Source organism: Rhea pennata, chromosome Z, assembly GCF_028389875.1.
Source record: "Rhea pennata isolate bPtePen1 chromosome Z, bPtePen1.pri, whole genome shotgun sequence".
Taxonomy (NCBI): Eukaryota; Metazoa; Chordata; class Aves; order Rheiformes; family Rheidae; genus Rhea; species Rhea pennata.
Genome location: NC_084702.1, coordinates 12762101 through 12776683, shown reverse-complemented (window position 1 = coordinate 12776683; position 14583 = coordinate 12762101). Strand labels below are relative to the sequence as shown.

The 14583-nt window shown below is 35.9% G+C and overlaps 1 long non-coding RNA gene across 3 annotated transcripts in view; it reads right to left on the bottom strand.

Moving 5' to 3' along the window:
- LOC134153585 (uncharacterized) overlaps positions 1 to 14583 on the bottom strand; it is a 48396-nt gene that overhangs the window by 11517 nt on the left and 22296 nt on the right. For all 3 annotated transcript variants that reach the window (XR_009961178.1, XR_009961176.1, XR_009961179.1), the window contains exon 4: positions 2838 to 2944. This is a non-coding gene — a long non-coding RNA (uncharacterized LOC134153585). The remainder of the gene's footprint in view (positions 1 to 2837; positions 2945 to 14583) is intronic.

Here is a 14583-nt window from a genome sequence, read left to right as displayed (position 1 = left end):
TTAGAAGGTATTTGCACATGAACTGCCCTGCCTTTCCTGCAGCCTTCTGTCACAGCTGTGGCCTACGCTCGCAGCCTTGCTAAAGGACGCTTCCCTTCCCTCGCAGAGCATGACAGAGAGAGTCACATAGACTTAGTGATTGGTGCCTAATATACAGCACTGGTGTGCTAATATACTGCTGTGAATTACAGCTAAGCATGCAAAAGCTGTTACTCTGTTTGGTTTGTAAAGTTGATTGTCCTCATAAAACAATGCAATCATTTTCTCTTGCTATAGTAACACATCAGCATTGTGATTATGGCTGTTAAGTGACATGTAAAGCTTTGAAAGGCATTGCGTAGGGACATCTGCAGCAGTGAGAAAATAAGACCATTCCAGAAACAACGTCTGTGTTCAGGCTCCTTAGGAGATGATGCCTGAAGTAAGCAGAAGGGTTTAACTAGTTTTACCAGCGCAGGAAACCGTACACATGGAAACCCACAGTAATTCTTGCTTCTGTTTTGCTTAGTAGTTCCACAGCTATTTGCAGAATCCACTTACATTTTCTGTCAACAGAAATAAATGTAACAACCATCACAGAAATTCCCTGGGGCTCCTTGCATGCACAATCTGTAACTGTTTGTATGCACATCTGTAACACATGTAACCTAAAGGAGCACTTAGTATTTAAATGAAAATCAGGGTCCTTCATAAGACAGAGAGTGGGCGTAGAACTCCCTTCTGCAACAGTAAGGGAGCAAACCTCAGAAAATCTTGCAGCTGTAAGATTTCATCACAGTGGAAAGGAAGAGGGAGAAGAGGAAGTAAAAGGAGAAAGAAAAGACATACAAATATTACTTGATCTTTATAAACAATTTTACTGCAATATGTGTAATGCTACATTGTGATAAAGCAGGTTTATCGACCTTAATATGAAGCGATTACATCATCCACTTATGGTGCAACCTTCTCAAACTGATGATAATAAATGCTTCACAGCACAAGACCATCATCACAATCTTGCATTTCATCCAGACACACTTACACGTGTATCACTTATTTCTAAGACTAAAAAGTACACTTCATTGGAAAAGTTTATAATTCATATATTTTGAAAGACATCTGTTGTCAGCCAGACCACTGCATCACCTTGATGAAATACAATAAAACTCTCAAGTAAGAAAAAAGAGTCCTCTGCTTTCAGACATCACAAATTATAACAGCAGAAGTGATCATTGCAGGCACTTACTTCAACCTCCCGCATAACACAGGCCATAGGATATTACCCAATAATCCTTTCACTTTCTTAGCTTCAAATTCTTAGCTTCAAAAGTAAACCAAACCAAACCAAACCAAAATAAAACTAGTGGTTTATTTCCTATCATTATCAGGTATCTTCCACTAAAAGAGACTCTCGGACAGAGAGTGACAGGCGTACTTGCATTAGGTGAATAGCCAGGTACAAATTTTAGGCAGAAGGAAAGAAAAGCTAAATGCCTGTGAGCACGAAGCTCTGCAGTTTGGCAATACACTGTTCTGAGCCACATTTCAATCAAACCAACCAATTTTGGTTAGCAGGTACATGACATTCACTCCAATAGCCCTTACAACACCTCTGGTGGTTTAGAAGTCTCTCAGCAGCTGACTCTGCGTCAAAGGACTCCGAGTCTTGAACTGCTCACATGAGATTTGTCTCACTTCTTATTGAAGGAAATGCTGATTTTCCCTTTGTGTATGCTTGTAGTGGGAAACATCACAAGAGGGAACGCAACTGCAGACTACAGAGCTTCCAAATTCTGGTCCTTTTCCTAGTCACCTCCTTTGAAGAGTTACTAGGATATATGACAGCGCCTCATCACCACAACGCTGTTTACAACAGTTAGTGTAAAACCTGTCTGTATTTTATTGATAGGTAATGGAATCTGAATAGTTAGATGAAATTAACTTTTTCAGAAAATATCTTCTGTCAGCTATGCCCATACTCCTCAAGACACTCTGTGTTAACAAACATGCAGTGAAAAAAATGGTAGAAGACTAGAGAAGTAAATGAGTCTGAGAAAAATAGATTTTTAGGTGCAACTTTTATATTATAAAAGCAGCAGCTCTGTACTCTAAGCTAAAAATAAATAATAAAGAGTAGATATTATTGAGGTCTATAATATCAATTCTAAGGTGCAGTGACCCCATTCTCCTTCAGTTTCTCTTGCTATGAAACAAGAGGATACCAAATTAAACCCACATGTATTAGTCTCAAAACAAATGGAGGAAACTTGCTTATTATTTCACATACACTGTGAAACTCCTTGCTGCAGGATGCTGATGATGACAAAAGGTCTCACAGATTAAATAAAAATAAAAAGAAAAGAAAAGAAAAGAAAAGAAAAGAAAAGAAAAGAGAAGAAAAGAGAAGAGAAGAGAAGAGAAGAGAAGAGAAGAGAAGAAAAGAAAAGAAAAGAAAAGAAAAGAAAAGAAAAGAAAAGAAAAGAAAAGAAAAGAAAAGAAAAGAAAAGAAAAAAGAAAAGAAAAAAGAAAAGAAAAGAAAAGAAAAGAAAAGAAAAGAAAAGAAAAGAAAAGAAAAGAAAAGAAAAGAAAAGAAAAGAAAAGAAAAGAAAAGAAAAAAGAAAAGAAAAAAGAAAAGAAAAGAAAAGAAAAGAAAAGAAAAGAAAAGAAAAGAAAAGAAAAGAAAAGAAAAGAAAAGAAAAGAAAAGAAAAGAAAAAAGAAAAAAAAAAGAAAAGAAAAAAGAAAAGAAAAGAAAAGAAAAGAAAAGAAAAGAAAAGAAAAGAAAAGAAAAGAAAAGAAAAGAAAAGAAAGAGAAAATTTTTAATCTTTTAAGGATTATTAAATATAAAAAACTTACCTCTGACTCAGGTAGGTAGGGTACTGTTCTGAGTACTGTTGTTCTGGGAAGTACCACTCTGTCCTTTTTCTACTAAGTATTCTTCCTTTGGCCTGTGGTACTGATCACTGTCAGAAAGAAATATTTGAGCTTAATAGCCTGATCTGGTTTCACCCTTATGAAAATTTCTTTTTTTAATTACACTAACTTACCATCCTGTGAATTTTTTAGTCTTTGTTGATAATAACCATCAGTTTCAATAGGATCATGACAAATAATACTTGCTCCCTAACAATATGAATTTCTTGGTTGTTTCTCAGCCAAAAGCTTGTCACAGTAAGTTATTGCACATGTGGAATTAAATTTGAAGCAGGATTTTGAAATCTTCCCAATTTAGATGAACACAGCCCAGTTAATTGCAGTAGATGGACATAGGTGAAGACTACTTGTACTGAAATGTCAGCAAATAACATATTCCATACAATCTCTTAAGAAACAAACATTGCGCCATCTTAAATTACCAGGCAACCTGGCCAAGTCATTTTTTTTTTTTTAATCTGCAGTGTTGTATTCACTAGTTTAGATTGTTTGTTTCATGTTATTTGCCTCAATGAATACATTTTTTAAAAAAATATATAATTCAATATCCATGCCATCAGCCCCAATAAATCAAAAAAGGCTTTGACAAAATCCAGGATATTGTTATGGAAATACTAAGATTCTTCTGAAAAACATTTGGGTTTCTTTATTGTGGGTATATTTTCTCTCTGTCTTTTGCAATCTGTCTACCTGTTTTTTCTCTTTTTCTCCTTCTTCTTCTTTTTTTTTTTTTTTTTTTTTTTCAATAGAATACTGGCACAAATGCAAATACTGCATTTGTGCCAATATTCTATAAAAAGGAGAACCTGAACTAGGTATTGAAATTTTAGTCAGACAAAACTGGATAGCTATATTTTTCTACTTCAAATCTTTACTGATTTAGTCTAATAGAAATATTTGGCATACCTGACACACAACCATTTGAACTGACAAAAAACACAGTTGCCAGAAGACAGATTCTTGTAGTGAACTTTACATATTGCAGTTCTTTCCACCACAGGGAAGAAACACAAATATTTAAAGTCTACCATTGTGCTGTGACACTGAAATCCATAGTTATAAGTCACCTTTCGGTCACAACTGTACTGTCTTGAATATTACTGTGTAAAATCATCACTTAATAAGTTAAGTAGAAACCTTGAAAGCATTTGAGGGGTTCTTGCATGGACATACTGGGCTTTGAATAAGGACCTCCTTATTCGCCTGCCTCATGGGAGACTTCTAAGTCTGTGACAAGAAGTCTCACTTTAGATCAGAAGATATTCCTTTTTCACCACAGGACATTTGAGCTGCATGTGGAAAATTGATCTGCTCTCAAATCTACTTTTCCCAGTGCAGATCTTGGAGAGACACCAAGCACCGATAGAAGACTAAGTGATGCAAGAATGGCCATCTCATGTCATCTACATACAAAAGCACAACTGTTTCTGCAGGGCAGCAGCATCAGTTGCAACCAGACGGAGAAAGAAGCAGGGTATTTTTTCTTCTGTCTCTTTGCCTAAGGGGTCTCACTGTTGTGCCTTCCGTGGAGAATCACAGATGCAATGTGCACAAGGCATCTTCAGGTGGTACCAAACCTATAATCCATTAAAGGCAGGTGGACTCATTAGTGATGACCGGCCATAATGCAATATTAATCGTCCCTGTCAATATGGCAACATCTCCGAGCAGTAACATGACCAGATGAGCAGTTACTCCTTGCCTGTGAGGCAGTCTCTCACTGCCACGTCGGGTTTAGATGCCCAGGATGTAAGCATTCATCCTAAAGAAAGAAACTTTCTTAAATTTTCCCCAAATTTCTTCTCTGGTAGAGTTAAAGCTAAGTCCTCTAGAAATGTAAGCAATTCATGTGTATCTCATGTCACCAAGAAGACTCTTCAAATCTGGGGGATCAGAGTGGGACAGCACAGGGTATAGGAAAATTTGATTTGCTCGCATCAGAAATCATTTTCTTTGTTAAATTGTGTCCCCGGTTCAGCAAATCAAGTACTGAAATAGCTGAAGAATATGTATGTATTGTTTTCGAATATGCATGTATTGTTTTCAGACAGCTGAAAAACTCTGTTCCTTATGGAACCGAGTAACATTACAAAGAGTTTTAAATGATAGTGGAAGTGTAACTTCTGAGCAATTTTTAAGAGGAGTACGAATAAGAATAAAAATAAGAACAAGAATAAGAACAAGAACAAGAATAAGGAAGAATAGGAAAAATAAAAAATCCCAAAACAGGGGATACTGTTAGAGCTCGTCTCATTACTTGTATAAAAACTTCTAGTTCTATTATTGGAAAATTAGTCAAATGGATTTTGCATCAAAGAAAATTTGGGTAGCAGATATAGCTTGTATCTGGGCAGCAGATCCAAGAGCAGTCATGCCTAGATTCAACAGACTAATAGACACCTCAGAGCTTTTTGGTCTCCAGTGCTGGAGCACATCAGGGCTTTGTTGCAAAAATGGAAAAGAGAAATTTTAACAAAGATATTATGCTTCCTCCTGCAAGAATCTGGCAGTTCTAGATGCCCCAGGGAGCTCAGTTGCTGAGAAATCTTAACATCTGATCTTGCTTTATCAGAATGTCTGAAAGTCCAGAAAACCTTGGTAAGGGCTTTCTGGACATACAGGCTCCACATCACACACCTGGTCCATTAAATTTGTGTTCTTGTCACTCTTCTCCAACATATTTATATAATTTTTTATCCTGGAACAATTCTAACTATTAGTATATTTGCTCATGTTGCTCTGAAGTAATTAAAATTAATTTTAAAAAGTTCTATACCTAAATGCTGAATTTTGGTCAGCTCTAACTATAATTTAATTGAGCAATATTTATACCTCTATATCTCAAAGCCTAAATCACATAGATGTTAAGTTTGAACAAAAGGGACGCATTCTTCTTCTCAGTGGTATAAATTTCTCTCCATATTAGAGTCATAAAGAAATATTTTGAAGAAAACTTTAGTGAAATATTTTTCTGTTATTATATGATATTTATAAAAGCCAAAATAGTTAATTAAACTAGTTTATCAATCCATAGGAAAATTTCTGGATTACGGATAAGAAATTTATTCAGAAAGAGAAAATCTAAAATGCATTTACAAAGAGGCCCTAAATGGGGCCATCTTTTCTAGATCTTCTATGATCCGGAAAAGAAAAAAATCTTTAAATATTTAAAATTATTAAAAAATAGAGCTATTTCTAGTTATTTCTATGTCATATATCACAATGATTTTTTGGGGGGGCAACAGTATGTAAGCACTTATACCAGGCAAAAATATTATTTTTATTTTTATTAACAAAAGAATTATCCCCTAGAGTGGTCCACAAATCTTATTTTAAATCTCATTCTGTACTAGGTATATTTTATACACAGACACACTGTATATAGTGTGTCATCTATAGCTTCAATAATTAAGAGGTTTAATATGAATCCTTTTATACACTGAAAACAATTTTGAATAAACTTTTTTGAAAAGTCTAAGCTATGACTACATTTACAATTTGCCTAAGATGTACGTTTTATTTCATTTTAAAGGGAAATAATTAAAAGTAGAATCATAGAGTCATAGAAGCAGTAAGGTTGGAAGGGACCTCTGGAGATCATCTAGTCCAACCTCCCTGCTCAAGCAGGGTCACCTACAGCATGGTAGACAGGGTGGCATCCAGCCGGGCCTTGAAGGTCTCCAGAGAAGGAGACTCCACAACCTCTCTGGGCAACCTGTTCCAGTGCTCCGTCACTCTCACAGGGAAGAAATTCCCCCTCACGGTCAGGCAGAACTTCCCGTGCTTTAATTTCTGCCCATTGCCTCTTGTCCTGTCACACGGGACAACCAAAAAGAGTTTGTCCCCATCCCCTTGACACCCTCCCTTCAGGTGCTTGTACACATTGATAAGATCCCCCCTCAGTCTTCTCTTCCCCAGGCTGAACAGGCCCAGCTCTCGCAGCTGTTCCTCATAGGGCAGGTGCTCCAGCCCTCTGATCATCTTTGTAGCCCTACGCTGGACTTTCTCCAAGAATAACAGAGATCACAGAATCACAAAAGAGTTGAGGTTGGAAGGGACCTCTGGAGATCATCTAGTCCAACCCCTCTGCTTAGACAGGGTCACCGAGAGCATGCTACACAGATAGCCAATTTCAAACGAGAAGTTACTAGTGTGATGGGAGCAAAGATTATATTGCACAAGAAGATTGAAGATCTGCCTTAATCCTTTTAAATAACATTTCTGGATATAGGCCTGGTCCCTTGGAAGGTAGCATTATTACTTCAGCCCAGATGTCTGACCATGAGCCTGTTTATACATTTCTCGTAGCCCTAAGAATGCAGAAATGCAGCATAGGAGATGGTGCCAGATTCAAGGCCTGTAACCTTTCCACTTACAGAAAGCTGACCAACAGAAAACGACTTATAGCTTGGCACAGGGGTGATAATCTCTCATAAATGTGTACTTTTCAGAGTTGTTCCTAAAAGAATATGCACACTACCTTGTAGAGTCATCGTTCTTCATACATGCATACAAAAATGTCGGTTAAATAAAATAAAATTTTATTTTAAATAAAATAAAATTAAATAAAATTCAGTTCCCTCATCTGTCATTTATTTTTTTTTAGTGCATATTTGTCAAGTTTGTAGAAGAAAAATTCTAAAAACTTCCAAATTTAGAAAAAAATTGCAAGTTATCTTAAAAAAAAAATAGTTACTACTAGGCAAAAGAACTTCTGCAAAGCCATGAGACTCATGCTTCCTGGAGAGCACCTTGCAGATCAAGGTGAAAGAATACCATTGCCTTATAGGAGGCAAAATGTTGCATTACAGAAGAGAGATAGAGACCTCCAGCAAGCCCCTACTAAATAAAAAAAGGAAACACAAACAACAGCTCCCCCATGACATTACACTGATACAGCAGTATAGCGAGAAACCAAAAATATTTAGGTCAACTCTAAATGTGAAAATTTTGTATCTGAGTCACTCTTACCTCAAACAAATAACAGAGCTGAGATTATCCTAATTAAAAATAAACTAACAGGTTGGTAGTAACTATGTGTGGTCATTGTCATTCCACATTGTTTCCGAGACAACAAAAGAAGTCTGTGAAACTATGAAACAAAGGAAGGTTATGAAACTATGTGAATTAAGAAATATCTTGTTCCATGTTTAGAGTGAGGTACAACACAAACATTATGGCAGAGGGACAGCCAGAACTGTTCTTGCCTTGCCCTGAGGACTTCTCCAGGCTCCACAACTGTCCAAGGTATCTTCCCTAGTGACCATTATTTTTATTCTATTCTTTAGCATTTCTCCTCTTCCATTGGTCTCTCTCCAGCACTAATCAGTTCCCATCTAGTCACTTGTTTCAGGAAACTGACTTCTTAAGTCAAGAGGCAGCCATGAACTGATGTCTTTTAGGTTGTCCTCGGGTAATTCTGGTCTTCCAAATGATGTGAAGAGTAAGCAGCTGACAGGAAGACCTCTATCTGCAATCTGCGTGTTTGTAATAATAATGCAATAAAAATTTTCTCATTACAAAAACATATGGTAAGCCATGCATTTTTCATACCACTTTTATGAGGTTAAAATTATTAGAAATTCACTGTTATGAGGTTAAAATTATTAGAAATTAATAAGTAAGTCATTTTAAAAGTAGTAAGATTTTGCAAATCTATTTCTCATTCCCCTATGATGTAAGTAAACTGAATGTCCACTATGGAGATTTGCAAACTAATTGTCTTGTCAATTAAACTGAAAATGTTAACATGACCATTAGAGGTTAAAAATTTCTTATTTCTTTTAGTTATCATCTGTCATACAAGATCAGGAAATGTAAAACAAACAAACAAACAAACAAAACCCTTTACCTATTCACTCGATGTTTTAAAGTTAGGGCTTATATTGCAACTTAATCAATCTCATGCAGTTATAAAAGTTACTTGAAAGCTAGCCATGCTTCAGTTGAATAAATAAGTTGTGAGTAGCATTTTTGTTCCAAAAATAAACGATTGACTTACTCTGCTGAAAAGAGATGTGGCAAAATTTCCTCTACTTAGCTTTGTGAGAGGTCATTTATTTTAGCTATAATTTATTATTATTCCACACAAATTTAATATACCATTTTTGTTGTTGCTGAATATGGTTTACCTTAAATATCATCGTTAAACAGAAGGTAGAGAAAAAATATATATTTGACTAAATCAGTGAACAGCTGTGAGGTTTTTCTATGACTCTTTGTTAGACAGTGTCCTTTGCTTAAGCCTTGGCAGTCTGGGAGATGTTCTCAAAAAGAGACTTCTATTGTACTGTTCTTCGATTAAATTAATATCAAAAAGATGTAATTAAAAATAAAAATTACAGTGTAAATGAAACTGACAGATAATGTAAAAGGAACAAGTCCTTGTCCTATGAAAAAATAATTATATTTCCATAACTATTTCAATTATTTACTGATCGCTCTATTAACTGTGATTTTTAACTGTAATTTCTGAATTTCAGAAAGCCTGTATCTTATTTATATTAGTGCATCTCATAGTCCTAGAAGCAGTTGCTGTTGACAGCAGGGCTCAACAAAGTTTTATTTATCCCATTTCCAAGGGTTGGAGGATAATTTTACGAGTAATATTTGTGTTCAAATATCAAATCGTACATATCTAACATTTCACCCCCTTCAGCCCCCCGGCCAAAATACAATTTTGTCTTCTTTTGGAGAATGGATAGGGAAGATGATACCAGCTGGAAAATGCTGGAATAACAGCGCAAGAGAGGAAGATATAAAACTACTGTAAAATTAGTTAAATTTGTTCTCAATTTCATATCATTTCCAAGAGAGAAATTCACAAAATTTTCTTTCAGAAAATTCAGAGAAATTTTCTGCTCCAAACTAGAGTAGTTCAAACTAGAGTAGAGTAATAGAAAATAGTGGATTTTTGAACAAATTCACTTCACATTTGATCCTGCTAAATTAGGGAGAAAAATACTGTTCAATATTATCAACATTTTTTTAATAAAAATTCTATTTTCTAGATGCATTCAATACAAATAGGAAGAGAGTTTAGCATTTCTACTTTGCCACTATTCATAAACAGAAAGACGCAGAACTAGATTTAAATTGCCTGCCTATTAAGTAGTTATATCTGCCTTTTAGATCTGTCCAATAACATAGCTTATTCCAACCTATCTCCTGCATTCATACACATAGGACAATATGATCTCACAGTGAGCTCTCTACATGCATCAAAAATAATTCTGTTTTATTTGGATTACAGTCTTGTCTAAATATTTGTCTCTATTTTTCCAAGATGTATGAAAAATTTGATCTTGCTGAGTATGAAATAAACAAGCCTTTCTGCAGTTTATCCAAGCTGTTTAAGAATGTCCTTGCAATAAGTTTATGTACATTGGCATTTTCTTTCTAACTCTATTAGATCTCATAAGTGAAAGTAAAGCTTTGGAAGCTACACTTTTTTGATATTTAGAATCACTAATTCCAGGAAAAGTTGCTAAATTGTTTTTTGTTCTTTTTTAAGAAAAAAAATAAATAAGTAATGTTCAGCATTTTCTTACTACACTTCTACTTCAGACCATTATTTTGAAACGAGGAATTCTTTTCATGTACAAAACAATGTTAATTGCATGCTGAGCCAGAAATATGAAACACAAGAAAACCCATAAGAGTATATTTGGAGACCCAGCTTGAAACCACAGAAGCCCCAAAACTCATGAGTTAGAGCCGAAATTAAAATAAAGACAAACAAACAAATAAACAATCGGTTCCTTACAAAACTTGAATGTGAATTATGATCTTCTAAGCAAGGCCAGCCCCCAAGCTCCACAAACTGAGAACCTCTGCTGTACTTTGTTGTCACTGAAGTCACAGGAAAGGTCTGCTCTAGCTTCAGTAAGTTCTATGGAAAGCAAAGGTGCCAAGTGAAAAAGCGGACAGTGGCAGATGAAAATACAGCCAGACAGCTAATGTGAACATTGATGCTTTTATCCTTTGTTTTTCAAGGTGACTCATGAAATTCCTTAGCTTCAAAATGAGAAGGGAGCACTGTCCATTGCTCTCCCTGAGCCTAGTAGCCCAGGAAATTAATTGTCTACAGATCCAATAGAAATGTCAGTGTCTAGCTCCTTCTTGCAGAAATAAACTAATTCTTCTAATACATATGACCTCATGTGAGATTTGGGGGCTTTTTTTTTTTTTTTTTTTTAATAAGCTTTACCATTTACATGAGCCTAGAAGTCAACCAAAGATTTAAAAATAGTAAGATAAAGCGTTGAGTAGATTCTTTCTTCAGCATGTCTCAGTAACACAGCATTCTCAGTAAAAAGATAGTTATATGTGTTAGGTGTTATTCCTGAGAAATAAGAAAAGTTATCTTGAAGAGAGAGCATCTTCTTTATTCTGTATTATTTTTTTGTGCAGCATTTTAAGAAAAGATGCATTGTACTTGGGGTACTTAGTACAATAGATGCTAAAATGTCTAAAAATCAAATACTTCAAAAATAATTTTTAAAATCCTCACTTCGTATCTATTTCTGGAGTCTTTTTTTCTTCTTTTTTAGAATTTTTCTTGTAAAGATGCATAGGGCAAAATTCCGGATGTGCGTAAGTTATCTATAGACTGCAGAAGTAGAGTATGCCTCAATCTGTAATTTCATTTCTCATCTCTTTTCAACAACAGCAGCTACAGCAGATAGGCTGAAAAAGTGTGATTAAGTCTATCTTTTGTCCAATGGAATGATATTTTTAAACAATAACATTACACCCTGTCTGTATTATTTAACACAGGATATTGTGGATCCTGTGTCAGATTAGTACTGTGTCAGTTAAATGTGTCAGATTATTATGTCTAGATATTTATCCAATTTTTTATGACTGGTAAATATTTCCATAAGATATTTCTTCTCTTCTGATGTCCTTTCTCCCTTTCCCAATTTCCAAGAAAACATACTCTTTCTCAAAATAATGTTTTTTTCTTTTTCTCGTGGCCATTATAGGCATGAAGGTCTTTTTTCAACTAAAATATGTAACTTATTTTCAGAAAAAGAAAATATATTGTGAAAATACTTTCAAATAATTCTCCAAGTTGTGTATATTTCTCTCTTTTGTGCTATATTGAGTATCTGATGCACCATGAGAGTTTCAGAAAGACTTTTTTTGTGTTATCACTTTGGTAGCCTATTATTGATTATTTTGTACAGAGGGTCACACTCCTTCTCTGCAGCCCATCAGTGCTACCATGACACACACAAATTTTGTGAAGATTTTTTTTCTGTAAACTTGGTTTTAGACCTGAGTTGGCAGTCATAGGCTTTAGAGACATGATTACACCCTGGCAGCTCTTTCTTCACAAGCTGTCTCAACGGCAGGGGAAAGAACACCTCTGGGAGCAGACTCACGCTTTCTGCAGAACTGAGGTGAGACTTGTTATTAGAACCAAAAAAATTGCAAATTGCAATGGAGAGGTAGGCTGTGTGTGAATGGGACCAGCGTTTGGGAGGCCTATGAAAGAGGTGAAAGAGAAACGCTCTATTAATAAACTTCATGATACGTGACAGGAACATCAGACATTTTTGAAAGCAAGATAACTTTAATTATAGTCTTCCTGCTACGATTATCAGTGACAAAGGTGTAAATATCCAGGTCTGACAGGCTGCAAATAATAGCATACAATTAGACAAGATGCGAACATCAGACAGCTGGTGATACATGGCTGAAGGTGAGACACAGAGAGCAGCAAGGAAGTGTCCTTTAATAAGCTGCAGTGGCCTGTTGGGGAGCCACCACGCTGCAGGTAACAACGAGACTTTCATCATGTCCAAAAAGCCTCTCAGTTGGCAGGAGAATTGTCCACAGGAACATGTATAGGTGAATGAAAAATCTTTCACTTCAATGTCTTTTAGTATGATTTTCACTGAAGAGACTTCCTAATTAAACACTAACACTAAATTTCTTAGTTGAAATGACTTTAATAGAACAAACGGTTGCTAAAGCTTAAAGGCTCTTTGAAGGAATAAAACTTCTGAGGGTTTGGCCAAGAAGTATGGGTCAGCTTTGAATGAACGAGAAGACACGTTCAGGCTCGGCTGCAGGCTAAACTGGAAACAGAATCCTCATATAGCATCATAAATAATTCTGGCAATTTTGCCTTCTAGAAGAACATGTCATTCTCTCAACTGCTCTGACATGAAAGCACATAGTTCCTGCTTTGGGGTAGCACTTTTCCAGTCGAGCTTTACTGATGGTGGAAAATAAAGAACAAGGGAGCTGTGCATTGAGTATGTGTCTGCTGGGCCGCTGAGACTCCAGATCAACAGATCTGACTGCTAGAGTAGCAGGCAGAGCTTAAGAGCAGAGCCAGAGAGAAAAACGTACTTCTATAAGTGTAATTAGAAAAACAAAAAGAGTATGCAAATATTTATTAGTAAATATTATGAGAAATTAGTTCTTATAATCAAACTGAAAAGGTTCTATATCACCAAAATTATCATAGAATAAGAAAATTTTTGATTTCCAATAAAAATATTAATTTTCAAAAGTCCAACCTAACTATTCAATCAAATCAAAATCCCATCTTTGTGTTCATGCATGGTGGGGATGGGTGATGTTTCCAAAACAGAGCAAAACTACAAAAAAAATTTTGTTTGTTTGTTTGTTTATTTTATGATGATAAAAATGAAGCCAAAAACAATCTCTAACAAAATAAAAACAGCTTATGGAAAAATTTTGGTGAGTTTGTCTGGTAACTCAGAGACCTCACACATTACAGGATGCTAGAGCGTAATACTAGAATTAAAACTGACTTAAAAAAAAAATACTTTCTAAAGTTGAACTCTGGTCAACATAGCAATTTGAAAATATACTCAGAAATCTCAGTTCAAAATAAAATTTTCTTCATTGAGAAAAAAGATGAGACTGGATGGAGTAAATTTCAGAAACTCAAAACTCCCAAGAAGATGATCTTTATTTCTACCTTCTGTCAGAATGTCATGTAGGGGGACTAAAAGCCCTGAGTCCATCTCTTTGACAGAGTTCCCCATGCTGATAGCACAGAGGGCATGTGAGGTGGTCTCTCGTGCCGTGTCTTGAGCTAGCTGTACAGTGTGCTGCCTGAACTTCATTAGAGATGTGTCTGATCTCAATACTTTTCCTACAAGAATGCTTACCCAGGTCCTGCAAGCTGCTGTCCCCCTTTTCTTCATAGTGTGGCACAGCTGGTATGGCAGAGATGGCAAAAGCCTCCTTGCCCTAAGAATACAACTGAAGTCTAGCAACCAGTGCAATGCAGTGTAGTTTTGTGACTTGCAAGTGCCTGAACCCATTAGACACGAGGTAATTTGCAAACTTGAAATGTTCTGCAGTCCTGCTTTCAGTGGTATGGAAAGCACAGTGTATAGCTGCTCATGTAGGACCAGATTGCCTATCCTCCTATCAAAGAGGTAAAAGGGTTGTCATCAAAGGTGCTGTGCCTTTCCATGGCAGTGAGAGCTCTTCACCTCCAGTGAGTAATTCAGGGTAAAAGTTTGCAAAGATCAATTTGAAGATGAACTCCTTCAAGCCAAAGTAAAAGCTCTTCAGCAGGGTTTGGGTCAGGTCTGCAGCCCCTGCCAGAAAGGAAGGTCCTTCACTTGAATGAGGATGGAAAAAGATGAAGACATGATAGCTGAAGTATATCTTC